The following is a 26,888-nucleotide window of genomic DNA, read 5'->3' as shown; positions in this document are numbered from 1 at the left end:
TAAATAATCGTTTTCTTTACTTGCTATTCAAGCCCGAATAGCTCAGTCGGTAGAGCCTTGGGCTTTTAACCTAAGGGTCTAGAGTTCTAAGTCCTGTTCCGGCAATGTCAGTTCAAGTATGGAAGAGCGAGTTTCTGTCTGTCTCTCCCTCTCTCTCTCTCTCTCTCTCTCTCTCTCTCTCTCTCTCTCTCTCTCTCTCTCTCTCTCTCTCTCTCTCTCTCTCTCTCCTATTATTCCGCCTTTAATGAAAAAAGTGAACTGCCGTATCCTTGAGGAGTCACTACCTATGCAAAGAAATGTGATAGAACTTAAGAGATTATTGATGAAGTAAAACCGTCTATTGATGTGAACGAAGAGGCTGATGGATGATATTTGAAGATTTATAGGGAATCATGTTTGTATTTTGACAGAGTAGGGCATCATCTACTTTATCTATCAATTTAAATCCTAATTTTCATTGCTTGCAATTCATGCCTGGATAGCTCAGTTGGTAGAGCATTGGGCCATTGACCTAAGGGGCCAGGGTTCAAATCCGTGTGCGGACTATGACTAGTTCAAGTAGACCTGTTACTCAAAGGGATTTCTATCAAGTTGTGCAACTGCGCTCCAGTATGGGATTTCCATCAAGATAATCCAACTGCGCTCCAGCATCATTAATTTAAGTAGAATGTATTTGACCCTTCTAAATTGGACTGTTGAAAAGGGTGAGCACGAAAAATAATAAAACTCTTGGCGAAAAATAGGCCAGATATAATTATACCATTTTCCATGTTAATAAGATAGCGCACATCTTCAAGTACCAAGATGGCAATTGCTATCAGCTCGGATGTGTATATCATAAATCCAATGTAATTTTAATTCGTTGAGTTTGTACACCATTCTCAAAATTGTATAGTTTACTGCTCTCATAGTTATAAGTAGTTATTCATCTGCAGTTTCATGACTTACAAAGCACGGCTGCATTTATAGGAAATTATATTTTAGTCAAGAACTTTGTCCGATTCTTCTTTTTTTTTAGATCGCCACATTTGATTGAAATGATTTTGCTGAAATGTTTCAATTTTTGTTAATTGATAGGGAATATTTCCAATAATTTTCGAGAATGGTGACATGTTGATTAATCGGATTCATTATTATAGTGGCAGAATCATGCCTCACTCAGCTAACATAGAAGAGTTAGTAACTAAGATCTGGTTTTTCAACCTCGTTTTAGGTATTGTGGTTTATCAACTGATCACTTTTTTTATTGGTAATTGGTTGGTAAGAGCACTTTTTTATTATCATAAAAGAGATGCAGCGTTTTTTTCATAGGTGTATAATTAAAATAACCCTAAAGTTTTTAGTGTGAAAATAAATGAAATTGGCCCTTCAAAGTATAGCGTGCTTGGAGAAAGATAACGCAAGATACTAATAGAGATAAATAAGGCAGACCCACTTGCACTTCTCTCTCAAGATCCATTAAGTGATTTTATCCCGTCCTATTTAAAAGGGATTGTATTGGTTTACAGTATTATTTGAACCTATTTAGGTAGTAGGTTGACCAAGGCATCAGCCACCTGTTGAGATTCTACCACCAGAGAGTTACTGGGTCCTTTGACTGGCCAGATAGGACTGCATTGAATCCCTCTTGTTACAGCTCATTTTTCCTTTGCTGGCTGCACCAAGATAACCCGAATAATCTTCTTCATTCAAGGTGTTAACTATTGCACTGTATTTGTTCATTGGCTACTTTTCATTTGTTAAGGGTAGAAGAGACTCTTTAGCTATAGTAACCAACTTTTCTAGAAGGACACTCCAAAATCAAACCACTACTCTTTAGTCTTGGGTAGTGCCATAGCTTCTGTACCATGTCCATGGTCTTCCACTATCTTGGGGATAGAGTTCTCTTTTTTGAGGGTACACCCAGGCACTCTATTCTATCTGCTTCCTTATTTCCTTTCCTCATTGGGCTATTTCCTCTTTTGGGGCATTTGGGCTAATAGAATCCTGCTTTTCCAACTAGCTAGTAATCATAATAATAGTAATGTATTAAGATATAGATTTATGAGATTATGTACTAAGCAAAAATATTTCATTAGTGTAGGGATGGGTGGGTAGGTATTTAGAACTGGATAAGAAGTGTTTTTTGTATCCTGATCTTAAGAGACTTAGCCACTATTCCAAGAACGAAGTTATAGACCATTATCCCCTCCCACCTTCATTCATGTCAGTAAATCCCTTTCTGAGATGAGTTTAATTCCTTCATAGCCCTATAGCACACAAGGGTGCCACTACTATACTTTGATTTAGTGCCTTAGGTAAATCTGGAAATTTTTAAAGCCCTAATATATCAGGCTACTGTCAAGGTTCAAGTTAAATCCACAAAATTAACAATAGGTTATATGGAAAAAACAATAAAACAATTACATTTAATTAACAAAACTTCACATATAAAAATATTACCAATTAATTAACATAACCAACATAAAAAACTAAATATTCTGCCCAATACCAAATCCAAAATATTATATGGTATAATAACCGTACTCACAATGAACAGAGAAGTTCTTAACAAGCGCTTACGAGGCAGGAGCTGGGACGAGACACACAGGTGGCAAATAAGCCAGAGCGAAGGAAAACGTGAGGTGGGGATGGGGGGAGAGGGGGAGTAAAGAGAACGAGACAGGAGGGGGAATCAGAAGGTAGGTTTCACAAGGATACTGGAGAGCTACATTTTAACTTAATTTCAGAATTTCGTACTTTACGAAAGAAGGTTACCATTAGTTATTTATTTAGGTATATACAATATGTTCACGGATCCGTTTAATTAATAAAGAAAGCCGGTACTTGACATCTCCTCCCTGCTGAAGAGATCTTAACCTATGAAGGTACGATATTCCCTGGTAAGGGTGTTCTTGACAGTGCATCAGCTATACGATTGTCTTGACCACGAATGTGCTGAACACTGATATTGAAGTTTTGCAAGTAGAGAGACCATCTTAATTTTCTGGTTCATATTTCGAGCTCTGTTCAAGAAGACGAGGGGGTTGTGGTCGGTGTACTCAGTAATGGGGTTATTTATGGAAACGTAGACTTCGTATTTCTGCAAGGCTTGTACTATAGCTTGGAGCTCTTTCTCCACAGTAGATAGCGACCTTTGGTGCTTCTTCAACGTGCCTGAATAGTAAGACACAGGGTGAAGCAAGTTTGTTTCAGGCTTCTCTTGTAGGAGGACAGCACCAACCTTGTAGTCACATGCATCTACCTGAAGAACAAAGGGTTTTGAAGGATCAGGAGTTGTTAATACTGGTTTACAGCAAAGTAGGCTTTTGATCTGTTTGAAGGAGTCCTGACAAGATTCATCCCATACGAATTTGGTCTTAGTACTAGTCAAGTTTATCAACGGATGAGCTACATTACTGAAATTCTTGCAAAATCTGCGGTAATATGAGGTCATTCCAATGAATCTCATTACTTCTTTTCTGTTTGTAGGTACGGGATAATTTAATATAGCTTCTATGTTAGTGGTTTTAGGCAAGATTTCCCCGCTTCCAATAACATGTCCCAAGTACTTTACACGAGCTCTAGCAAAGTTTGATTTAGCAAGATTTATTGTTAAACCCAACCTTCTAAATCTATCAAGAAGTGCTTTAAGCTTACCAAGATGTTCCTCCCATGTGTCAGATTCTACAAGAATGTCATCCAGGTAACCGTAAACCCCATCCAGATCTCTTACGACATCATTTACCATTCTCTGAAATGTGGCAGGTGCATTGCACAGACCAAAAGGAAGTCTTTCATATTGGAACAACCCAAAGGGAGTAATAAAGGCGGACATCTCCTTCGCTCTCCCTGACAATGGGACTTGATAATAACCCTTCAGCATATCGACTTGGGTTAAATATTTCGACTTACCAATGGAGTCCAGTATATCATCAATACGTGGCAGGGGATAACTGTCTTTTATGGTTACCAAATTTAATTTTCTATAGTCTGTACATAACCTGACCTTATCATTAGACTTGGGCACTTGTAAGCAAGGAGAAGCCCAAGAAGACTTGCTTGGCAGAGCAAGTTTATGCTTCAGTAGATACTCGACCTCTTCTTGCATTACCTTCCGTTTTTCAAAATTGGTTCGATAGAAGTTTTGTCGTATAGGACGAGTTCCTGGTAATAACTCAATGTCGTGAGAAATAAAACTGCACTCTCGGGGATTATCACTGCATACATCTTCATACTGTCGTAGCAGATTCTTAATATCACACCGTTGCTCCTCAATTAGGTGCTTTAGATACTGCGGAAGAGATTCTAAGATTTCTTTATTAGAAAAGTCAGTCCAAGATGGGATTTCATCTAGGCCTAAAGAATTTACATCCTTTAAGGTGGTGGACTTTTGTTTTACAATATCAGTGTCTCTGGAACAAAATAGAGCAGCAGAGGAATCGGCATGATATTCTTTAAGCATATTGACATGGACTAACTGAGTGCTTTTATGTCTATCTGGAGTTTTTATTATATAATTCTGATTATTTAAAAGTTTCTGTATAACATAAGGGCCAGAAAACTTACTTTTAAAAGGAGAACCAGTAATGGGATAGAAGGCCAAGACTAAATCTCCCACATTAAACTTCCTATCTTTACTGTTTTTATCAATACCTAATTTTCATCTCTTCTTGATTTTTACACAAGTTGTTTAGAGCAAATTTATGAATCTTATTAATATTTCCCTGTAATTTCTGTAGGTACTGACTCACTGTTATAGCCTCTACGTTATACTTGTCAAGTAACTTATCTTTAACTACTTGTAAAGGACCACGTACTTTACGACTGTATAGCATTTCAAAAGGTGATACACCTAGAGACTCAGAAGGTACTTCCCTAATTACAAATAGTAAATAGTCTATGCCTTCATCCCAATCAGATTTAGATTCAATACAAAATTTCCTAGGCAACGACTTTAAAGTCTGATGATGCCGTTCTAATGCTCCCTGAGATTCTGGGTGATAAGGAGATGAGAGACACTTTTATACACAACTCATTCATAGTTTTCTGAAAAACATCACTAGTAAAATTAGTGCCCCTATCACACTGGATTTCCTTAGGAAACCCGTAAGTTGTAAATACTTTGAGTAAGTGGTTAAGAACATTTTTAGAGGAAATATTCCTGACTGGAAGTGCAATAGGAAATCGTGAGGTAGGGCACATTATAGTCACAAGATATTGATTACCTTTCTTTGTCTTAGGCAGTGGACATACACAATCCATGATAATTCGATGGAATGGCTCATGAGGTACAATAATAGGATTCAAAGGTGCCTTTGGTATAACCTCATTAGACTTACCAGCAATTTGACAAATATGACAATGTTTAATGAAATTTACAACATCCGCCTTCATTTTAGGCCAGAAAAAATCATAAGCTAAGCGGTTGTAAGTTTTAGTAATTCCAAAATGTGAATAAACATTATGAGCGAGCTCCAATAAATCTTTTACGTAAATCATGAGAGACTACTAACTGTTCTCTGTCACTCCATGTTTCATCATTACCCAGCCTAAGAGGTCTATATAACCTGAAAAGTACATCAGCCTTAAAGTAATATCCAGGTACCTTTTCCATTCCTTTCTCCGATGCTTGCTTATAAACACCCTTTAAAGTTGGATCTTCTCTCTGTAACTTTACAAGGCTTTTCTTGTTCATTTGTACTTTATCTGTGAGGTTGGTTACACTTACTTTCACTCGATCATTGTTAACCATACTGCGGGTCGTCACATTAAGACAACCCTCCACTTTTGACTCCTTTTCATTTTCCTCTTTTTCGCACTCACGATCTCTTTCATTCTCACTTTCCTCTTTTATTCCAGGAGTTTCATACATTATCATATTGGGTAACAACAGTTCTCCAGCAAGATCGTTACCAAGTAACACTTGTACATTTGGCAAGGGGAAATTCCCTTCTCTACCAGCCATTTTTACTTTACTAGTTACATACGGACAATCCATGAACACTTCTGTAAGCGGCAATAGTTTAGCGTCAGTTAAATCCCTGACTATGACATTTTCATCAAGCAATGTGAGATTTGGAACAACACTTTTAATTAAAATGCTTTGGTTTGAACCTGTATCCCTTAACATTCTTACTTTAATGGGTTTATCACTACTGTGCAATGATATTTTACCGTTACAAATGAATTTTTCAAACATATTCTTATCCTGTGATAGGCGATGCATTGCAGATTCTTTACCGGCGTCTGATTTGTGTCCTGGGAACACCTTAACTAGAGCTCTGTTTTCAGTCACTTTTCCCCTCTTACATGCAGGATTTGGACAATTACTAATCATGTGGCCTTCCTTCTTACAATAATTGGAAAACAAACCCCTATCAGTCTTCCCATCTTTATCACCCAGCGGTTCTGCTCTATGTTGTTTTACATTACCCAGACTGCCTTTATGTATTAATGAATAGTTATCAGCCAAAACAGCTGCCTTTTTGAGATCCTTCTCTTCGTTATCAGCTATATACAACATGATATTTTGAGGGAGACGTCTCTTAAATTCCTCAGTTACAATGAGATTAATTAATTCCTCATAAGTAACTACATCTTCTGAGTCAAGCCACTTCTTAAACAACCTTAATTTTTCTGCAGCAAATTCAGTCCAAGTCTTAACATGGGGCTTAACATAATTACGAAACTTTTGACGATAACCTTCACTAGTTACAGCATATGCATCTAAAACAGCTTTTTTGATTACCATATAGCTCGATTCGCCTACCAGACTACCAACAACAGTGGCAGCCTTCCCGACCAACTTAGGCTTAATGAGCCACACCCATTGTTCAAGAGGCCATTTCATGTAAGAAGCCAAGTCTTCGAAATTCTTAAAAAAACACGTCAACTTCAGTCTCTTTGAACTTAGGAACTAACTTGATGCATCTAGTCAAATCAAATTTCATTGGTTGTCTAGCTTCTAGTTCTAGTTCTTGTTTTTATTTTCCAAAGCTAACCTGATTTTACTCTCTTCCACTTGCTGAGCTAACTGAGCTTCATAGACTAATTTAGCTTGAACAAACTCCAATTCCTTTTGCCGTCTTTCTAATAAAGCCTGATTTTCTATTTCCAACTCTCTCTTTTTCTTCTCTAGTTCAGCATTTATGGTTTCCCTTTTCATTTGCTCTAACTGAATAGCCAGCTTCATATACTCTACATCCGACGATTTATCACCCACGTCTACGATATATTTGCTGCCCACAGAACTATCCACTAGGTCTTCACTTATACAATGCTGTACTATGTAATTACGTATTACATCCTTCTTTACATTAGGAGGAAGGGCTACCCCAAATTTAGCTGCTAACAACAAAAGTTTTTTCTTATTAGCAACAACAATGGAAGTCAGGTGTGACGCTGGGTCACTGAAAATCATCAACACTAAAGAGCGGCATTTCGAGTTAAGAGACGTCTACCTGTTAGTAACACCTTGTAAACAATTGCTACTTCTGAAAGTAGGATATATAGTCTACACCATATACTGTGTTAAACACCTGAAATCATAATAAATGTGCACAATGGAAACTTGGAAGCGAATTCTGAAGTTAACACCTCGGAAAAGAATGCTTCGGACAAGGATAATTAGTTATAACGAGCATTTACACGAACTACCCATGTCGACGGCCGCTAAGCAAAATATGTTACCTTAAGATTTTACGCTGAATGCTCCAAATACAACGAAAGTGGTTAATCAGTGCCTCAAGACCCGATTATAAACTATATTGGCTTAGTTACAACCGTAATTAAAGTTTAAAGACACTTAAGGTCGATGGTGGCTCGCGGACAGAACAATAGAGATACCTCGTTAGCACTAAAAATAAAGCTTACTCTAAAAGGATTATGGTATCACTGTTGAAACATCACTGAATTACTTGCGCACTGTAACATTAATACTCAACACATGATAATCATATCCCATGATCAGAATACAAAATGTTACGTTGAAATGGATTTGGGCAGAATTTAATTTTAAATTTAGAGATCCCGGTCAGGCCCCCATTTGTCAAGGTTCAAGTTAAATCCACAAAATTAACAATAGGTTATAATGAAAAAACAATAAAACAATTACATTTAATTAACAAAACTTCACATATCAAAATATTACCAATTAATTAACATAACCAACATAAAAAACTAAATATTCTGCCCAATACCAAATCCAAAATATCATATGGTATAATAACCGTACACACAATGAACAGAGAATTTCTTAACAAGCGCTTACGAGGCAGGAGCTGGGACGAGACACACAGGTGGCAAATAAGCCAGAGCGAAGGAAAACGTGAGGTGGGGATGGGGAGAGAGGGGGAGTAAAGAGAACGAGACAGGAGGGGGAATCAGAAGGTAGGTTTCACAAGGATACTGGAGAGCTACATTTTAACTTAATTTCAGTATTTTGTACTTATTACGAAAGAAGGTTACCATTAGTTATTTATTTAGGTATATACAATATGTAAACGGATCCGTTTCATTAATGAAGAAAGCCGGTACTTGACACTACTTACCTAGAGGTCTAAGGTTCAAGTAATGTTTTCGGGCTTTTACTTTCAAAGATTTTTATCGTTAGCCAATGTAGAGGTCTGCAGATGCTGCCACCAGTTTTATTCGACACTAGTGTATGTAACCCATCAAAATTGATGGCAAAATATTTAGATAGATATGCACCCCACAGATTCGACCCTTCCCACCCCTCTCCCTTTCCTCTTGGGGTACCTCCCTCTTTAGGTAGATATGCACACACACAGATTCAGCTCTTCCTACCCCTCCCCCTTTCCTCTTGGGGTACCCCCCTCTCAGCATGATATAGCCACTCCTCTCCTCCCCAACCTGAGAGAGTGTCTGACCTCGATCGCTGTCAGAGGTGAAGAACCCTGATTCTTTTGTGTTTCTTTGTTGGCGTTCTTATTTGTGAGTGCAAAGAACTTGGAAAGACTGCAGTGGCTTCTCCAACAGTCACACCTACGGTCATTGATAGCATTTTTTTGGCCCTCAAGGATTAAGAACTTAACTGAAGTTACCATGCATGAAGGTGCAATCATGCGTCTTCCTCTTTCTGATCACACGTTTTCTGCTCTTGACGGCATGAGTACCTGTGGTTTACAAAGCACGACTGTATTGATATGAATTTTTGGGTTGATTAAAAGTTTTCACGAATTGATATTTTTTTATATCATCATATTTGATTTAATTGCTAGTGTTGAAGTCAATTTCCTTATTTGATTAACTATATATTTGAGATTGGTGACGTGGGGATTAATCAGTTTCAGTATCATAGTGATAAAATTATGCTTCACTCAGCAAACATGTAAGAGTTAGTAACTCTCATTTAGTTTTTCAACCTCATGCTATCACTTAGACTCCTCATTTGATTATTTCACTTCTCTTTTAGACCCTTCATCTGATTATTCCACCTACAGTTAAAAAAGTGAAGTACAGTATCATTGAAAAGTCACCTATGCAGGGAAAACCTAATAGGACTCTGAGATTATTGATCGATTGAAAACGTTTAGAGGTGTGGACAGAGAGGCTGGTGGTGTTTGGAAATATGGTCTTAGTTGCATTTTGATAGAATAGATCATCATTTACACATCTGCTACTTTAAATTCTGATTTTTGTAGCAGGCTTTTCAAGCCCGGATAGCTCAGTCGGTAGAGCATTAGGCTTTTAACCTAAGGATCCAGGGTTCAAGTCCCTGTTCGGGCGATGACCTTTTCATGCTTAATTATCCATTATTTGGAGGGATATCCTAAAAATAAATCAAGAAACTGGTATGAGAGTAAGTCAACCCTTTCAAACCTAGATTATCTAAAAATATAAGGAAAACTTATGAAAAGTTTGGTTGAGAAAAATAATGCAGACATGCTTGTATAGTTAGTTTTCCATGTGAGATATGTGAGCCCCATTGTGGTGATATAATCTATATTCTCTACTTTTGAGTTGCATGTCACGAATGTATTTTTTTTTTTTTTTTTTTTTTTTTTTGCACTTACCTCCGAATATATAAACTTCTGTCGTCATAGTTATAGCTGGGTATTTATCTGCAAGGCAAAGCCCTTTCTGTAAGATTGTATGAAGTTTTTATGAATACTTTTATGGGGATTATTTTGATTGAAATGTTGGCTTTGAAGTGTCAGTTTCGTGTTTGGTAAATAATTTGTTCTGGGAAGTTGTGATGTGTGACATTGCAATTAATCAGTTTCAGTTTCTTATGTGACAAAATTAAGCCTCATCCAGCAAGTGATGAGTGATACTTTCTCTCTCCCCCCCCTCTCTCTCTCTCTCTCTCTCTCTCTCTCTCTCTCTCTCTCTCTCTCTCTCTCTCATTTATCTGCTTATTTAAACTCCAATGAAAAAATAAACGATATACAGTATCATTTAAAAGTCACCTCCTGTGCAGAGAATTGTGATATAAATCAAAGATTGTAGACAAAGTGAAAACGTCCATTTGTGTGGATGGAGAACCTGGTGGTATTTGGAGATTTTGACAGATTAAGTAATCGTTTTCTTTACTTGCTATTCAAGCCCGAATAGCTCAGTCGGTAGAGCATTGGGCTTTTAACCTAAGGGTCTAGAGTTCTAAGTCCTGTTCCGGCAATGTCAGTTGTGGAAGAGCGAGTTTCTCTCTCTCTCTCTCTCTCTCTCTCTCTCCTTTTATTATCCCGCCTTTAATGAAAAAAGTGAAGTACCGTATCCTTGAGGAGGTACTACCTATGCAAAGAAATGTGATAGAACTTAAGAGATTATTGATGAAGTAAAACCGTATATTGATGTGAACGAAGAGGCTGATGGATGATATTTGAAGATTTATAGGGAATCTTGTTTGTATTTTGACAGAGTAGAACATCATCTACTTTATCTTTTACTTCGAATCTTAATTTTCATTGCTTGCAATTCATGCCTGGATAGCTCAGTTGGTAGAGCATTGGGCCATTGACCTAAAGGGCCAGGGTTCAAATCCTTGTGCGGACTGTGACTAGTTCAACTTAACCCGTTACCCAAAGGGATTTCCATCAAGATATTCACCTCGGATTTAGAATCGTTAATTTGAGAAGAGTTTAGTTAACCTTTACAAATTGGGATGTTGAAAAGGGTGAGGAAGAGAATGGAATATATAAATTTCTGTTGTCATAGTCATACCTAGTTATATATCTGCAAAGCAAAGCATTTTTGTAAGGTTGTATGGGGTTTTTAAGATAGTTTTTAGGAGGATTATTTTGATTAAATGTTGGCGTTGAAGTGTCATTTTCCTCTTTGGTAAATAACTTGTTCTATGAAGTTTTGATTTGTGACATTGTAATTAATCAGTTTCAGTTCCATAGAGACCCCCCCCCCCTCTCTCTCTCTCTCTCTCTCTCTCTCTCTCTCTCTCTCTCTCTCTCTCTCTCTCTCTCTCATTTGATAATTCCACCTCCAATGATAAAATAAACGATGTACAGTATCATTGAAAGGTCATGTCCTGTGCAAAGAAATGTGATATAAATCAGAGATTGTAGACAAAGTGAAAACGTTCATTTATGTGGACTTAGAAGCTAGTATTATTTGGAGATTTTGACAGATTAAATAGCCTTTTACTCTTCGTTTACTTCAAATGCTGGTTTTCATTTCTTGCTATTCAAGCCTGGATAGCTCAGTCGGTAGACCATCAGGCTTTTAACCTAAGGGTCTAGGGTTCTAAGTCCCTGTTCCGGCAATGTCAGTTCAAGCATGGAAGAGTGAGTTAACTCCTCGCTCTCTCTCTCTCTCTCTCTCTCTCTCTCTCTCTCTCTCTCTCTCTCTCTCTCTTTGAAAAGTCACTAGACCTACCTATGGAAAGAAATGTGATGGAACCTAAGAGATCATTGATCAAGTAAAAACGTTTATTGATGTGGACGGAGAGACTGGTGGTGTTTGGAGTTTTATAGGTAGTCTTGTTTGTATTTTCAAAGAGTACGTCATCGTTTACTTCATCTTCTACTTAAAATGCTGATTTTCTTTGCTTATAATTTATATCTGGATAGCTCAGTCGGTAGAGCATTGGGCCATTGACATAAGGGGCCAGGGTTCAAGTCCCTGTGCGGACTGTGACAAGTTCAACTAGACCTGTTACTCAAAGGGATTTCTACCAAGATATGCAACTGCACTCCAGTATGGGATTTCCATCAAGATAATCCATCTGCGCTCCAGCATCATTAATTCAAGTAGAATGTATTTAACCCTTCTAAATTCGACTGTTGAAAAGGGTGAGGACGAAAAATAATAAAACTTTTGGCGAAAAACACGCCAGATATATTATACCATATTCTATGTTGAATAGCATAACACACATCTTTAAGTACCAAGATGACAATTGCTATCAGCTCGGATGAGTATATCATTAATCCAGTGTAATTTTTATTTGTTGAGTTTGTACATCATTCTCAAAATTTTATAGTTTACTGCTCTCATAGTTATAGCTAGTTAGTCATCTGCAGTTGCATGACTTACAAAGCACAGCTGCATTTATAGGAAATTATATTTTTGTCAAGAACTTTGTCCGATTCTTTTTTTAGATCACCACATTTGATTAAAAGGGTTTGTTGAAATGTTTCAATTTATGTTAATTGATAGGTAATATTTTTGATAGTTTTCGAGAATGGTGACATTGTGATTAGTCCCATTCATCATTATAGTGGCAGAATCATGCCTCACTCAGCTAAAAGAGTTAGTAACTAGTATCTGGTTTTTCAACTTCATTTTTTCACTCTCTTAGACCCATCATCTAATTATTCCACATCCTATAAAAATGTCAAGTACAGTATCATTGAAAAGTCACGTCCTTTGCAGAGAAATGTAACAGAACTTAGTATTATTGATCAAGTGAAACCTATGTTGGAGTTGTACAATGAGGCTGGTTGGGTTTTAAGGTTGATATGGAATCTTGTTTGTACTGTGACAGATTGGGGCGTCATCGTTTACTTTATCTACTTCAAATTCTGATTTTCACTATAGTTTCAAGCCCGGATAGCTCAGTCGGTAGAGCATTAGGCTTTTAACCTAAGGGTCCAGGGTTCAAGTCCCTGTTCGGGCGATGACATTTTCAAAGTATTATCTCAGGAGTAGATACTATTCACCCACTGGTGACATTATATCTAAGCAACATACCACAGCTGTCAAACCAGACAAGTAAGCTTGTTGTATGTAATTAGAGTATGCATGATGTGAGTATTAAAAAAACAAAATTCATGGCATTAATTCCCTGATTAGTCTTATAATGGGGCATCAGGAGAATGCTCTCCCTAAGTATACAGTATGTATTCTCGAGAAGTTTTGGTTAATTAACACATCATACTTAAGCAGGAAAAACATTAAACCTCCAACGTCACTGAGTAAATTGATTCATTGTACAAAAGAAAAATATTCAGAAATCAATTCTTTGAAGAATGAGAGGGATAGAATTTATGGTTCTAAATATTCATCATGTTGATTTTGATTATACAGAACATGATCAGTAAGTAGTAACTGACTTACATTTCATAAAGGCCTCTGGTGTTTATCATTGTAAACTTTCATTGAATCTATATCCTTTTTTACTTTTTAGTGTCTTTAATTAGTGTGTGCCACAACATCGCCACTTTTACCCTTTCCATGACATGGCTGGTCGGTTTTTTACTTGTCCCCTTTGAAATTTTAGTTTAATATCAAGTGGAATGAAGACAAATTTCATACTGTATCTGCAGTTTTAGATATTGTGGTTTATCAACTGACCACTTTTTTATATTGGTAATTGGTTGGTAAGAGTACTTTTTTATTATCCTAAAAGATATGAAGCTTTTTTTCCATAAGTGTATAATTAAAATAACCCTAAAGTTTTTAGTGTGAAAATAAATGAAATTGTCCCTTCCAAATATAGCGTGCTTGGAGAAAGATAACTCATGATACTAATAGTGATAAATAAGGCAGACCCACTTGCACTTCTCTCTCAAGATCCATTAAGTGATTTTATCCCGTCCTATTTAAAATGGATTGTATTGGTTTACAGTATTATTTGAACCTATTTAGGTAGTAGGTTGACCAAAGCACCAGCCATCTGTTGAGACTCTACCACTGGAGAGTTACTGGGTCCTTTGACTGGCCAGATAGTACTGCATTTGATCCCTCTGGTTACAGCTTATTTTTCCTTTGCTGACAGCACCAAGATAACCCGAAAAATCTTCTTCATTCAAGGTGTTAACTATTGCACTGTATTTGTTCATTGGCTGCTTTACACTTGTTAAGGGTAGAACAGACTCGTTAGCTATAGTAACCAGCTTTTCTAAAAGGACACTCAAAAATCAAACCACTGCCCTTTAGTCTTGGATAGTGCCATAGCTTCTGTACCATGTCCATGGTCTTCCACTGTCTTGGGGATAGAGTTCTCTTTTTTGAGGTTGCACTAGGCTTGTAGCTTAGGTAGTAATCATAATAATAGTAATGTATTAAGATATAGATTTATGAGATTATTTACTAAGCAAAAATATTTCAATAGTGTAGGGATGGAGGGGCAGGTATTTAGAACTGAATAAGAAGTGTTGTTTGTATCCTGATCTTGAGAGACTTAGCCATTATTCCAAGAACGAAGTTATATACCACTATCCCCTCCCACCTTCATTCATGTTGGTAAATTCCTTCCTGAGATGAGCTTAATTTTTCCATATCCCTATAGCATACAAGGGTGCCACTACTATACTTTGATTTAGTGCCTTAGGTAAATCGGGAACTTTTTTGAGCCCTAATATATCAGGCTACTTACCTAGAGGTCTAGAGTTCAAGTAATGTTTTCGGGCGATTGCTTTCAAACGTTATTATCGTTATCCAATGTAGAGGTCTGCAGATGCTGCCACCAGTTTTATTCTACAGTAATGTATGTAACCCATCAAAATTGATGGCAAAATATTTAGATAGATATGCACACACACAGATTCAACCCTTCCCACCCCTCTCTCTTTCCTCTTGGGGTACCTCCCTCTTTAGGTAGATATGCACACACACAGATTCAGCTCTTCCTACCCCTCCCCCTTTCCTCATGGGGTAACCCCCTCTTAGCAGAATATAGCCACTCCTTTCCTCCCCTACCTAAGAGAGGGCCTGACCTCGATCCAGCGCTGTCAGAGGTGGAGAACCCTGATACTATGTGTTTCTTTGTTGACGTTCTTATTTATAAGTGCAGAGATTGATTGATTGATTTAAAGTTTTCAGGATATAAGTGCAGAGAACTTGGAAAGACTGCAGTGGCTTCTCCAACAGTGGCACCTACGGTCATTGATAGCATTTGGTTGGCCCTCAAGGATTAAGAGTTTAACTGAAGTTACCATGGTGAGAGCTTGGTCGTGTGGCCTGGGACAGAGTGAACTCCTAGATCTGTGGGCCAGATTTCACTCCAGTCTAGACGTTTTAGTAAGTTGTAAGATCTTACTTGTTGCAATCTCTCAACAAAGGAGTTTCTACATGCATGAAGGTGCAATCATGCGTCTTCCTCTTTCTGATCACACGTTTTTGGCCCTTGATGGCATGAGTACCTGTGGTTTACAAAGCATGACTGTATTGATATGAATTTTTGGGTTGATTAAAGTTTTCTCGTATTGATATTTTTTTATATCATATTTGATTTAATTGCTAGTGTTGAAGTCAATTTCCTTATTTGATTGACAATATTTTTGAGATTGGTGACGTGGGGATTAATCAGTTTCAGTATCTTAGTGATAAAATTATGCCTCACTCAGCAAACATGTAAGAGTTAGTAACTCTCATCTAGTTTTTCAACCTCATTCTATCTCTTAGACTCCTCATTTGATTATTTCACTTCCCCTTGAGACCCTTCATCTGATTATTCCACCTCCAATTAAAAAAGTAAAGTACAGTATCATTGAAAAGTCACCTCCTATGCAGGGAAATGTAATAGGACTCGGAGATTACTGATCGATTGAAAACGTTTAGAGGTGATGACAGAGAGGGTGGTGGTGTTTGGAAATATGGTCTTAATTGTATTTTGATGGAATAAATCATCACATATCTGCTACTTTAAATGCTGATTTTAGTAGCAGGTTTTTCAAGCCCGGATAGCTCAGTCGGTAGAGCATTAGGCTTTTAACCTAAGGGTCCAGGGTTCAAGTCCCTGTTCGGGCGATGACCTTTTCATGCTTGTCCATTATTCAGAGGAATATCCTAAAAAAAGTCAAGCCACTAGTAAGAGTTAGTCAACCCCTTCAAACCTAGAGTATCTAAAAAATGTAAGGAAATGTTTATGCAAACATTTCTAAATGCAGACATGTCCAGTTTTCCATGTGAAATTTGTGTGCCCCATTTTTTCTTCAATTACCAAGCAAGACTGGGGTGATATAATTCATCTCTATTCTCTTTTTTTAGTTGCATATTATGAATTGAATGTTTTGTTTGTTGAGTTTGTACTTACGTCTTCCTTATCCTCTGAATATATAAATTTCTGTTGTCATAGTCATACCTGGTTATATATCTGCAAAGCAAAGCATTTCTGTAAGGTTGCATGGGGTTTTTATTATTGTTTTTAGGGGGATTATTTTGATTAAATGTTGGCGTTGAAGTGTCATTTTCCTCTTTGGTAAATAACTTGTTCTAGGAAGTTTTGAATGGTGATATTGCAATTAATCAGTTTCAGTTTCTTAGACCCCCCCCCCTCTCTCTCTCTCTCTCTCTCTCTCTCTCTCTCTCGATAATTCCACCTCCAATGCTAAAATAAACGATGTACAGTATCATTGGAAAGTCATGTCCTGTGCAAAGAAATGTGATATAAATCAGAGATTGTAGACAAAGTGAAAACGTTCATTTTGTGTGGACTGAGGAGCTGGTGGTATTTGGAGATTTTGACAGATTAAATAACCTTTTACCTATCTTCTACTTCAAATGCTGGTTCTCATTTCTTGCTATTCAAGCCCGGATAGCTCAGTCGACAGAGCATCAGGCTTTTAACCTAAGGGTCTAGGGTTCTAAGTCCCTGTTCCGGCAATGTCAGTTCAAGCATGGAAGAGTGAGTTATCTCTCTCTCTCTCTCTCTCTCTCTCTCTCTCTCTCTCTCTCTCTCTCTCTCTCTCTCTCACATGCACATAACTTATAATTCTGCCTTTAATGGAAAACAGTGAAGTAAAGTGTCCTTGAAAAGTCACTACCTATGCAAAGAAATGTGATGGAACCTAAGAGATTATTGATCAAGTAAAAACGTTGATTGATGTGGACGGAGAGACTGATGGTGTTTGGAGATTTATAGGGAGTTTTGTTTGTGTTTTCAAAGAGTAGGTCATCGTTTACTTCATCTTCTACTTCAAATGCTGATTTTCATTGCTTGCAATTCATGCCTGGATAGCTCAGTTGTTAGAGCATTGGGCCATTGACATAAGGGGGTCAGGGTTCAAGTCCCTGTGCGGACTATGTCAGGTTCAGCTAGACCTGTTACTCAAAGGTATTTTTAACAAGATATGCAACTGCGCTCCAGTATGGGATTTCCATCAAGATAATCCAAGTGTATTCCAACATCATCAATTTAAGTAGAATTTATTTAACCCTTCTAAATTGGACTGTTGAAAAGGGTGAGCACAAAAAATGATAAAACTCTTGGCGAAAAATAGGCCAGATATAATTATACCATTTTCCATTTTGAATAGGATAGCGCACATCTTCAAATACCAAGATAGCAATTGCTATCAGCTTGGATGAGTATATCATTAATCCAGTGTAATTTTTATTCGTTGATTTAGTACATCAATCTCAAAATTGTATAGTTTACTGCTCTCATAGTTATAAGTAGTTATTCATATGCAGTTGCATGACTTACAAAGCACGGCTGCATTGATAGGAAATTATATTTATGTCAAGAACTTTGTCCGATTCTTTTTTTTTAGATCGCCACATTTGATTGAAATGGTTTTGCTGAAATGTTTCAATTTTTGTTAATTGATAGGGAATATTTCCAATAATTTTCGAGAATGGTGACATGTTGATTAATCGGATTCATTATTATAGTGGGATAATCATGAGTCACTCAGCTAAAATAGAAGAGTTAGTAACTAAGATCTGGTTTTTCAACTTCATTCTTTCACTCTCTTACACCCATCATCTAATTATTCCACATCCTATAAAAATGTCAAGTACAGTATCATTGAAAAGTCACGTCCTTTGCAGAGAAATGTAACAGAACTTGATATTATTGATCAAGTGATACATATGTTGGAGTTGGACGAAGAGGCTGGTTGGGTTTTAAGGTTGATATGGAATCTTGTTTGTACTGTGACAGATTGGGGCGTCATCGTTTACTTTATCTACTTCAAATTCTGATTTTCACCATAGTTTCAAGCCCGGATAGCTCAGTCGGTAGAGCATTAGGCTTTTAACCTAAGGGTCCAGGGTTCAAGTCCCTGTTCGGGCGATGACATTTACGAAGTATTATTTCATTTGAGTAGACTCTCTTCACCCACTCGTGACATTATATCTAAGCATCATACTACGCTGTCAAACCAGACAAGTAAGCTTGTTGTATGTAATTAGAGTATGCATGATTTGAATATTCAAAAATAAAATTCATGGCATTAATGCCCGGATTAGTCTTATAATGGGGCATCCGGAGAATGCTCTCCCTAAGTATACAGTATGTATTCTTGAGATGTTTGGGTTAATTAACGCATCATACTTAGCAGGAAAAACATTAAACCTCGAACTTCATTGAGTAAAGTAATTCATTTTACAAAAGAAAAATATTCAGAAATCGCTTCTTTTAAGAATTAGAGGGGTAGAATTTATGGTTCTACAAACTCATCATGTTGATTTTAATTATACAGAACATGATCAGTAAGTAGTAACTGACTTACATTTCCTAAAGGCCTCTGGTGTTTATCATTGTAAACTTAGATTGAAACTATATTTATCTTTTTTCTTTTTAGTGTCTTTAATTAGTGTGTGCCACAACATCGCCACTTTTACCCTTTCCATGACATGGCTGGTCGGTTTTTTACTTGTCCCCCTTGCAATTTTAGTTTAATATCAAGTGGAATGAAGACAAATTTCATAGTGTATCTGCAGTTATAGGTATTGTGGTTTATCAACTGATCCCTTTTTTATATTGGTGATTGGTTGGTAAGAGCACTTTTTTATTATCATAAAAGAGATGCAGCTTTTATTTCATAGGAGTATAATTAAAATAACCCTAAAATTTTTAGTGTGAAAATAAATGTAATTGGCCCTTCCAAATATAGAGTGCTTGGAGAAAGATAACGCAAGATACTAATAGAGATAAATAAGGCAGACCCACTTGCACTTCTCTCTCAAGATCCATTAAGTGATTTTATCCCGTCCTATTTAAAAGGGATTGTATTGGTTTACAGTATTATTTGAACTTATTTAGGTAGTAGTTTGACCAAGGCACTAGCTACCTGTAGAGATTCTACCACTGGAGAGTTACTGGGTTCTTTGACTGGCCAGATAGTACTGCATTGGATCCCTCTGGTTACAGCTCATTTTTCCTTTGCTGGCAGCACCAAGATAACCTGAATAATCTTCTTCATTCAAGGTGTTAATTATTGCACTGTATTTTTTCATTGGCTATTTTAAACTTTTTAAGGGTAGAAGAGACTCTTTAGCTATAGTAACCAACTTTTCTAGAAGGACACTCCAAAATCAAACCACTGCTCTTTAGTCTTGGGTAGTGTCATAGCTTCTGTACCATGTCCATGGTCTTCCACTGTCTTGGGGATAGAGTTCTCTTTTTTGAGGGTACACTGGTCTTGTAGCTTAGCTAGTAATCATAATAATAGTAATGTATTAAGATATAGATTTATGAGATTATTTAATAAGCAAAAATATTTCAGTAGTGTAGGGATGGAGAACTGGATAAGAAGTGTTGTTTGTATCCTGATCTTGAGAGACCTAGCCACTATTCCAAGAACGAAGTTATAGATCATTATCCCCTCCCACCTTCATTCATGTCGGTAAATTCCTTTCTGAGATGAGCTTAATTCCTTCATAGCCTTATAGCACACAAGGGTGCCATTACTATACTTTGATTTAGTGCCTTAAGTAAATCTGGAACTTTTTTTAGCCCTAATATATCAGGCTACTTACCTAGAGGTCTAGGGTTCAAGTAATGTTTTTGGGCGATTACTTTCAAAAATTATTATCGTTATCCAATATAGAGGTCTGCAGATGCTGCCACCAGTTTTATTCTTCACCAGTGTATGTAGCCCATCAAAATTGACGGCAAAATATTTAGATAGATATGCACACACACAGATTCAACCCCTCCCACCCATCTCCCTTTCCTCTTGGGTTACCCCCTCTATAGTTAGATATGCACACACACTGATTCAGCCCTTCCTACCCCTCCCCCTTCCTTTTGGGGTATCCCCCTCTCAGCAAGATATAGCCACTCCTCTCCTCCCCTGCCTGAGAGAGGGCCTGACCTCGATCCAGAGCTGTCAGAGGTGGAGAACCCTGATACTCGGTGTTTCTTTGTTGACGTTCTTATTTGTGAGTGCAAAGAACTTGGAAAGACTGCAGTGGCTTCTCCAACAGTAGCAACTACGGTCATTGATAGCATTTCGTTGGCCCTCAAGGATTAAGAACTTAACTGAAGTTACTATAGTGAGAGCTTGGTCGTATGGTCTGGGACAGAGTGAACTCTCAGATCTGTGGGCCAAAGAATTCACTCCAGTCTAGACGTTTTAGTAAGATGTAAGACCTTACTTGTTGCAATCTCTCATCAAAGGAGTTTCTACATGCATGAAGGTGCAATCTTGCGTCTTCCTCCTTCTGATCACACGTTTTCTGCTTTTGACGTTACGGGTACCTGTGGTTTACAAAGCACGACTGTATTGATATGAATTTTTGGGTTGATTAAAAGATTTATCGAATTGATATTTTTTTATATCATCATATTTGATTTAATTGCTAGTGTTGAATTCAATTTCCTTATTTGATTGACAATATTTTTGAGATTGGTGACGTGGGGATTAATCAGTTTCAGTATCTTAGTGGTAAAATTATGCCTCACTCAGCAAACATGTAAGAGTTAGTAACTCTCATGTAGTTTTTCAACCTCATTCTATCTCTTAGACTCCTCATTTGATTATTTCACTTCCCTTTGAGACCCTTCATCTGATTATTCCACCTCCAATTAAAAAAGTATCATTGAAAAGTCACCTCCTATGCAGGGAAATCCAATAGGAATCAGAGATTATTGATCGATTGAAAACGTTTAGAGGTGTGGACAGAGAGGCTGGTGGTGTTTGGAAATATGGTCTTAGTTGCATTTTGATAGAATAGATCATCATTTACACATCTGCTACTTTAAATGCTTATTCTTGTAGCAGGCTTTTCAAGCCCGGATAGCTCAGTCGGTAGAGCATTAGGCTTTTAACCCTGTTCGGGCGATGACCTTTTCATGCTTGTCCATTATTTAGAGGAATATCCTAAAAAAGTCAAGCCACTTGTATGAGAGTTAGTCAACCCCTTCAAACGTAAAGTATCTAAAAATATATGGAAAAAATTATTGAGAAAAATAATGTAGACATACTTTTATAGTTTCCCATGTGAGATTTGTGAGCCCCATTGCTTCTTCAATGACCAAGTAAGACTGTAGTGATATAACCTATCTCTATTCTCTATTTTTGAGTTGCATGTCATGAATGTAACTTTTTTTTTTATTTAAGTATGCACTTACCCTCCGAATATATAAACTTCTGTTGGCACAGTTATAGCTGGGTATTTATCTGCAAGGCAAAGCCTTTCTGTAAGATTGTACGGGTTTTTTTATAAAAATTTTTATGGGGATTATTTTGATTGAAATGTTGGCTTTGAAGTGTCAGTTTCGTGTTTGGTAAATAATTTGTTTTAGGAAGTTGTGATGTGTGACACTGCAATTAATCAGTTTCAGTTTCTTATGTGACAATATTAAGCCTCATCCAGCAAGTGATTAGTGAAACTCTCTCTCTCTATCTCTCTCTCTCTCTCTCTCTCTCTCTCTCCTCTCTCTCTCTCTCTCTCTCTCTCTCTCTCTCTCTCTCTCTCCTCTCTCTCTCTCTCTCTCTCTCTCTTTTATCTGCTTATTTAACCTCCAAGGAAAAAATAAACGATATACAGTATCATTTAAAAGTCACCTCCTGTGCAGAGAATTGTGATATAAATCAAGATTGTAGACAAAGTGAAAACGTCCATTTGTGTGGATGGAGAAGCTGGTGGTATTTGGAGATTTTGACAGATTAAATAATCGTTTTCTTTACTTGCTATTCAAGCCCGAATAGCTCAGTCGGTAGAGCATTGGGGTTTTAACCTAAGGGTCCAGAGTTCTAAGTCCTGTTCCGGCAATGTCAGTTCAAGTATGGAAGAGCGAGTTTCTGTCTCTCTCTCTTTCTCTTTCTCTCTCTCTCTCTCTCTCTCTCTCTCTCTCTCTCCTCCTCCTCCTCCTCCTATTATTCCGCCTTTAATGAAAAAAGTGAAGTGCCGTATTCTTGAGGAGTCACTACCTATGCAAAGAAATGTGATAGAACTTAAGAGATTATTGATGAAGTAAAACCGTCTATTGATGTGAACGAAGAGGCTGATGGATGATATTTGAAGATTTATAGGGAATCTTGTTTGTATTTTGACAGAGTAGAGCATCATCTACTTTATCTTTTACTTCAAATCCTAGTTTTCATTGCTTGCAATTCATGCCTGGATAGCTCAGTTGGTAGAGCATTGGGCCATTGACCTAAGGGGCCAGGGTTCAAATCCGTGTGCGGACTGTGACTAGTTCAACTTAACCCGTTACTTAAAGGGATTTCCATCAAGATATTCACCTCGGATTTAGAATCGTTGATTTGAGAAGAGTGTAGTTAACCTTTACAAATTGGGATGTTGAAAAGGGTGAGGAAGAAAATGGAATATATAAATGTCTGTTGTTATGGTTATAGCTGGATGTTTATCTACAAAGCAAAGCATTTCTGTTGTCATAGTCATACCTGGTTATATATCTGCAAAGCAAACCATTTCTGTAAGGTTGCATGGGGTTTTTATGATTGTTTTTAGGGGGATTATTTTGGTTAAATGTTGGCGTTGAAGTGCCATTATCCTCTTTGGTAAATACTTGTTCTAGGAAGTTTTGATTTGTGATATCGCAATTAATCAATTTCAGTTTCTTAGAAACCCCCCCCCTTTCTCTCTCTCTCTCTCTCTCTCTCTCTCTCTCTCTCTCTCTCTCTCTCTCTCTCTCGATAATTCCACCTCCAATGATGAAATAAACGATGTACAGTATCATTGGAAAGTCATGTCCTGTGCAAAGATATGTGATATAAATCAGAGTTTGTAGACAAAGTGAAAACGTTCATTTATGTGGACTTAGAAGCTAGTAGTATTTGGAGATTTTGACAGATTAAATAGCCTTTTACTCCTCTTTCACTTCAAATGCTAGTTTTCATTTCTTGCTATTCAAGCCCGGATAGCTCAGTCCGTAGATCATCAGGCTTTTAACCTGAAGGTCTAGGGTTCCAAGTCCCTGTTCCGGCAATGTCAGTTCAAACATGGAAAGTGAGTTAACTCTCTCTCTCTCTCTCTCTCTCTCTCTCTCTCTCTCTCTCTCTCTCTCTCTCTCCCTCTCTCGCATAACTTATAATTCTACCTTTAATGGAAAACAGTGAAGTACAGTATCCTCGAAAAGTCACTACCTATGCAAAGACATGTCATAGACCTTAAGAGATCATTGATCAAGTAAAAACGTCGATTGATGTAGATGGAGAGACTGATGGTGTTTGGAGATTTATAGGGAGTTCAGTTTGTATTTTAAAAGAGTAGGTCATCGTTTACTTTATCTTCTACTTCAAATCCTGATTTTCATTGCTTGCAATTCATGCCTGGATAACTCAGTTGGTTGAGCATTGGGCCATTGACATAAGGGGCCAGAGTTCAAGTCCCTGTGCGGACTGTGACAAGTTCAACCAGACCTGTTACCCGAATGGATTTCTATCAAGATGTGCAACTGCGCTCCAGTATGGGATTTCCATCAAGATAATCCAAGTGTGTTCCAACATCATCAATTTAAGTAGAATTTATTTAACCCTTCTAAATTGGACTGTTGAAAAGGGTGAGCACAAAAAATGATAAAACTCTTGGCGAAAAATAGGCCAGATATAATTATACCATTTTCCATTTTGAATAGGATAGCGCACATCTTAAAATACCAAGATAGCAATTGCTATCAGCTTGGATGAGTATATCATTAATCCAGTGTAATTTTTATTCGTTGAGTTTGTACATCAATCTCAAAATTGTATAGTTTACTGCTCTCATAGTTATAAGAAGTTATTCATCTGCAGTTGCATGACTTGCAAAGCACGGCTGCATTGATAGGAAATTATATTTATGTCAAGAACTTTGTCCGATTCTTTTTTTTAGATCGCCACATTTGATTGAAATGGTTTTGCTGAAATGTTTCAATTTTTGTTAATTGATAGGGAATATTTCCAATAATTTTCGAGAATGGGGACATGTTGATTAATCGGATTCATTATTATAGTGGCATAATCATGCGTCACTCAGCTAAAATAGAAGAGTTAGTAACTAAGATCTGGTTTTTCAACCTCATTCTTTCACTCTCTTGGACCCATCATCTAATTATTCCACATCCTATAAAAATGTCAAGTACATTATCATTGAAAAGTCACGTCCTTTGCAGAGAAATGTAACAGAACTTGATATTATTGATCAAGTGATACATATGTTGGAGTTGGACGAAGAGGCTGGTTGGGTTTTAAGGTTGATATGGAATCTTGTTTGTACTGTGACAGATTGGGGCTTCATCGTTTACTTTATCTTCTACTTCAAATTCTGCTTTCCATTATAGTATTTTTAAGCCCGGATAGCTCAGTCGGTAGAGCATTAGGCTTTTAACCTAAGGGTCCAGGGTTCAAGTCCCTGTTCGGGCGATGACATTTACGAAGTATTATTTCATTTGAGTAGACTCTCTTCACCCACTCGTGACATTATATCTAAGCATCATACTACGCTGTCAAACCAGACAAGTAAGCTTGTTGTATGTAATTAGAGTATGCCAGATTTGAATATTCAAAAATAAAATTCATGGCATTAATGCCCGGATTAGTCTTATAATGGGGCACCAGGAAAATGCTCTCCCTAAGTATACAGTATGTATTCTTGAGATGTTTGGGTTGATTAACGCATCATACCTAGCAGGAAAAACATTAAACCTCGAACTTCATTGAGTAAAGTAATTCATTGTACAAAAGAAAAATATTCAGAAATCGCTTCTTTTAAGAATTAGAGGGGTAGAATTTATGGTTCTACAAACTCATCATGTTGATTTTAATTATACAGAACATGATCAGTAAGTAGTAACTGACTTACATTTCCTAAAGGCCTCTGGTGTTTATCATTGTAAACTTAGATTGAAACTATATTTATCTTTTTTCTTTTTAGTGTCTTTAATTAGTGTGTGCCACAACATCGCCACTTTTACCCTTTCCATGACATGGCTGGTCGGTTTTTTACTTGTCCCCTTTGCAATTTTAGTTTAATATCAAGTGGAATGAAGACAAATTTCATAGTGTATCTGCAGTTATAGGTATTGTGGTTTATCAACTGATCCCTTTTTTATATTGGTGATTGGTTGGTAAGAGCACTTTTTTATTATCATAAAAGAGATGCAGCTTTTATTTCATAGGAGTATAATTAAAATAACCCTAAAATTTTTAGTGTGAAAATAGATGAAATTGGCCCTTCCAAATATAGAGTGCTTGGAGAAAGATAACGCAAGATACTAATAGAGATAAATAAGGCAGACCCACTTGCACTTCTCTCTCAAGATCCATTAAGTGATTTTATCCCGTCCTATTTAAAAGGGATTGTATTGGTTTACAGTATTATTTGAACTTATTTAGGTAGTAGTTTGACCAAGGCACTAGCTACCTGTTGAGATTCTACCACTGGAGAGTTACTGGGTTCTTTGACTGGCCAGATAGTACTGCATTGGATCCCTCTGGTTACAGCTCATTTTTCCTTTGCTGGCAGCACCAAGATAACCCGAATAATCTTCTTCATTCAAGGTGTTAATTATTGCACTGTATTTTTTCATTGGCTATTTTAAACTTGTTAAAGGTAGAAGAGACTCTTTAGCTATAGTAACCAACTTTTCTAGAAGGACACTCCAAAATCAAACCACTGCTCTTTAGTCTTGGGTAGTGTCATAGCTTCTGTACCATGTCCATGGTCTTCCACTGTCTTGGGGATAGAGTTCTCTTTTTTGAGGGTACACTGGTCTTGTAGCTTAGCTAGTAATCATAATAATAGTAATGTATTAAGATATAGATTTATGAGATTATTTAATAAGCAAAAATATTTCAGTAGTGTAGGGATGGAGAACTGGATAAGAAGTGTTGTTTGTATCCTGATCTTGAGAGACCTAGCCACTATTCCAAGAACAAAGTTATAGATCATTATCCCCTCCCACCTTCATTCATGTCGGTAAATTCCTTTCTGAGATGAGCTTAATTCCTTCATAGCCTTATAGCACACAAGAGTGCCATTACTATACTTTGATTTAGTGCCTTAAGTAAATCTGGAACTTTTTTTAGCCCTAATATATCAGGCTACTTACCTAGAGGTCTAGGGTTCAAGTAATGTTTTTGGGCGATTACTTTCAAAAATTATTATGGTTATCCAATATAGAGGTCTGCTGATGCTGCCACCAGTTTTATTCTTCACCAGTGTATGTAGCCCATCAAAATTGATGGCAAAATATTTAGATAGATATGCACACACACAGATTCAATCCCTCCCACCCATCTCCCTTTCCTCTTGGGTTACCCCCTCTGTAGTTAGATATGCACACACACAGATTCAGCCCTTCCTACCCCTCC

The 26,888-nt window shown here is 37.2% G+C and overlaps 6 non-coding genes across 6 annotated transcripts; all 6 read left to right on the top strand.

The window, feature by feature from the left end:
• The first annotated feature begins 9,656 nt into the window (after window positions 1–9,656).
• On the top strand, window positions 9,657–9,729 carry TRNAK-UUU (transfer RNA lysine (anticodon UUU)). Its single transcript has one exon. It is a non-coding gene; the product is annotated as a tRNA-Lys (tRNA).
• Window positions 9,730–10,922: 1,193 nt separating this feature from the next.
• TRNAN-AUU (transfer RNA asparagine (anticodon AUU)) lies at window positions 10,923–10,995 on the top strand. The gene has a single exon. It is a non-coding gene; the product is annotated as a tRNA-Asn (tRNA).
• A 2,004-nt stretch (window positions 10,996–12,999) lies between these two features.
• On the top strand, window positions 13,000–13,072 carry TRNAK-UUU (transfer RNA lysine (anticodon UUU)). The gene has a single exon. It is a non-coding gene; the product is annotated as a tRNA-Lys (tRNA).
• Window positions 13,073–16,073: 3,001 nt separating this feature from the next.
• Window positions 16,074–16,146, top strand: TRNAK-UUU (transfer RNA lysine (anticodon UUU)). Its single transcript has one exon. It is a non-coding gene; the product is annotated as a tRNA-Lys (tRNA).
• A 2,196-nt stretch (window positions 16,147–18,342) lies between these two features.
• Window positions 18,343–18,415, top strand: TRNAK-UUU (transfer RNA lysine (anticodon UUU)). Its single transcript has one exon. It is a non-coding gene; the product is annotated as a tRNA-Lys (tRNA).
• A 6,450-nt stretch (window positions 18,416–24,865) lies between these two features.
• On the top strand, window positions 24,866–24,938 carry TRNAK-UUU (transfer RNA lysine (anticodon UUU)). The gene has a single exon. It is a non-coding gene; the product is annotated as a tRNA-Lys (tRNA).
• Window positions 24,939–26,888: the final 1,950 nt, after the last annotated feature.

Source organism: Palaemon carinicauda, chromosome 11, assembly GCF_036898095.1.
Source record: "Palaemon carinicauda isolate YSFRI2023 chromosome 11, ASM3689809v2, whole genome shotgun sequence".
Taxonomy (NCBI): Eukaryota; Metazoa; Arthropoda; class Malacostraca; order Decapoda; family Palaemonidae; genus Palaemon; species Palaemon carinicauda.
The sequence above is the reverse complement of the archived record's forward strand: the minus strand, read 5'-3'. Positions and strand labels throughout refer to the sequence as shown.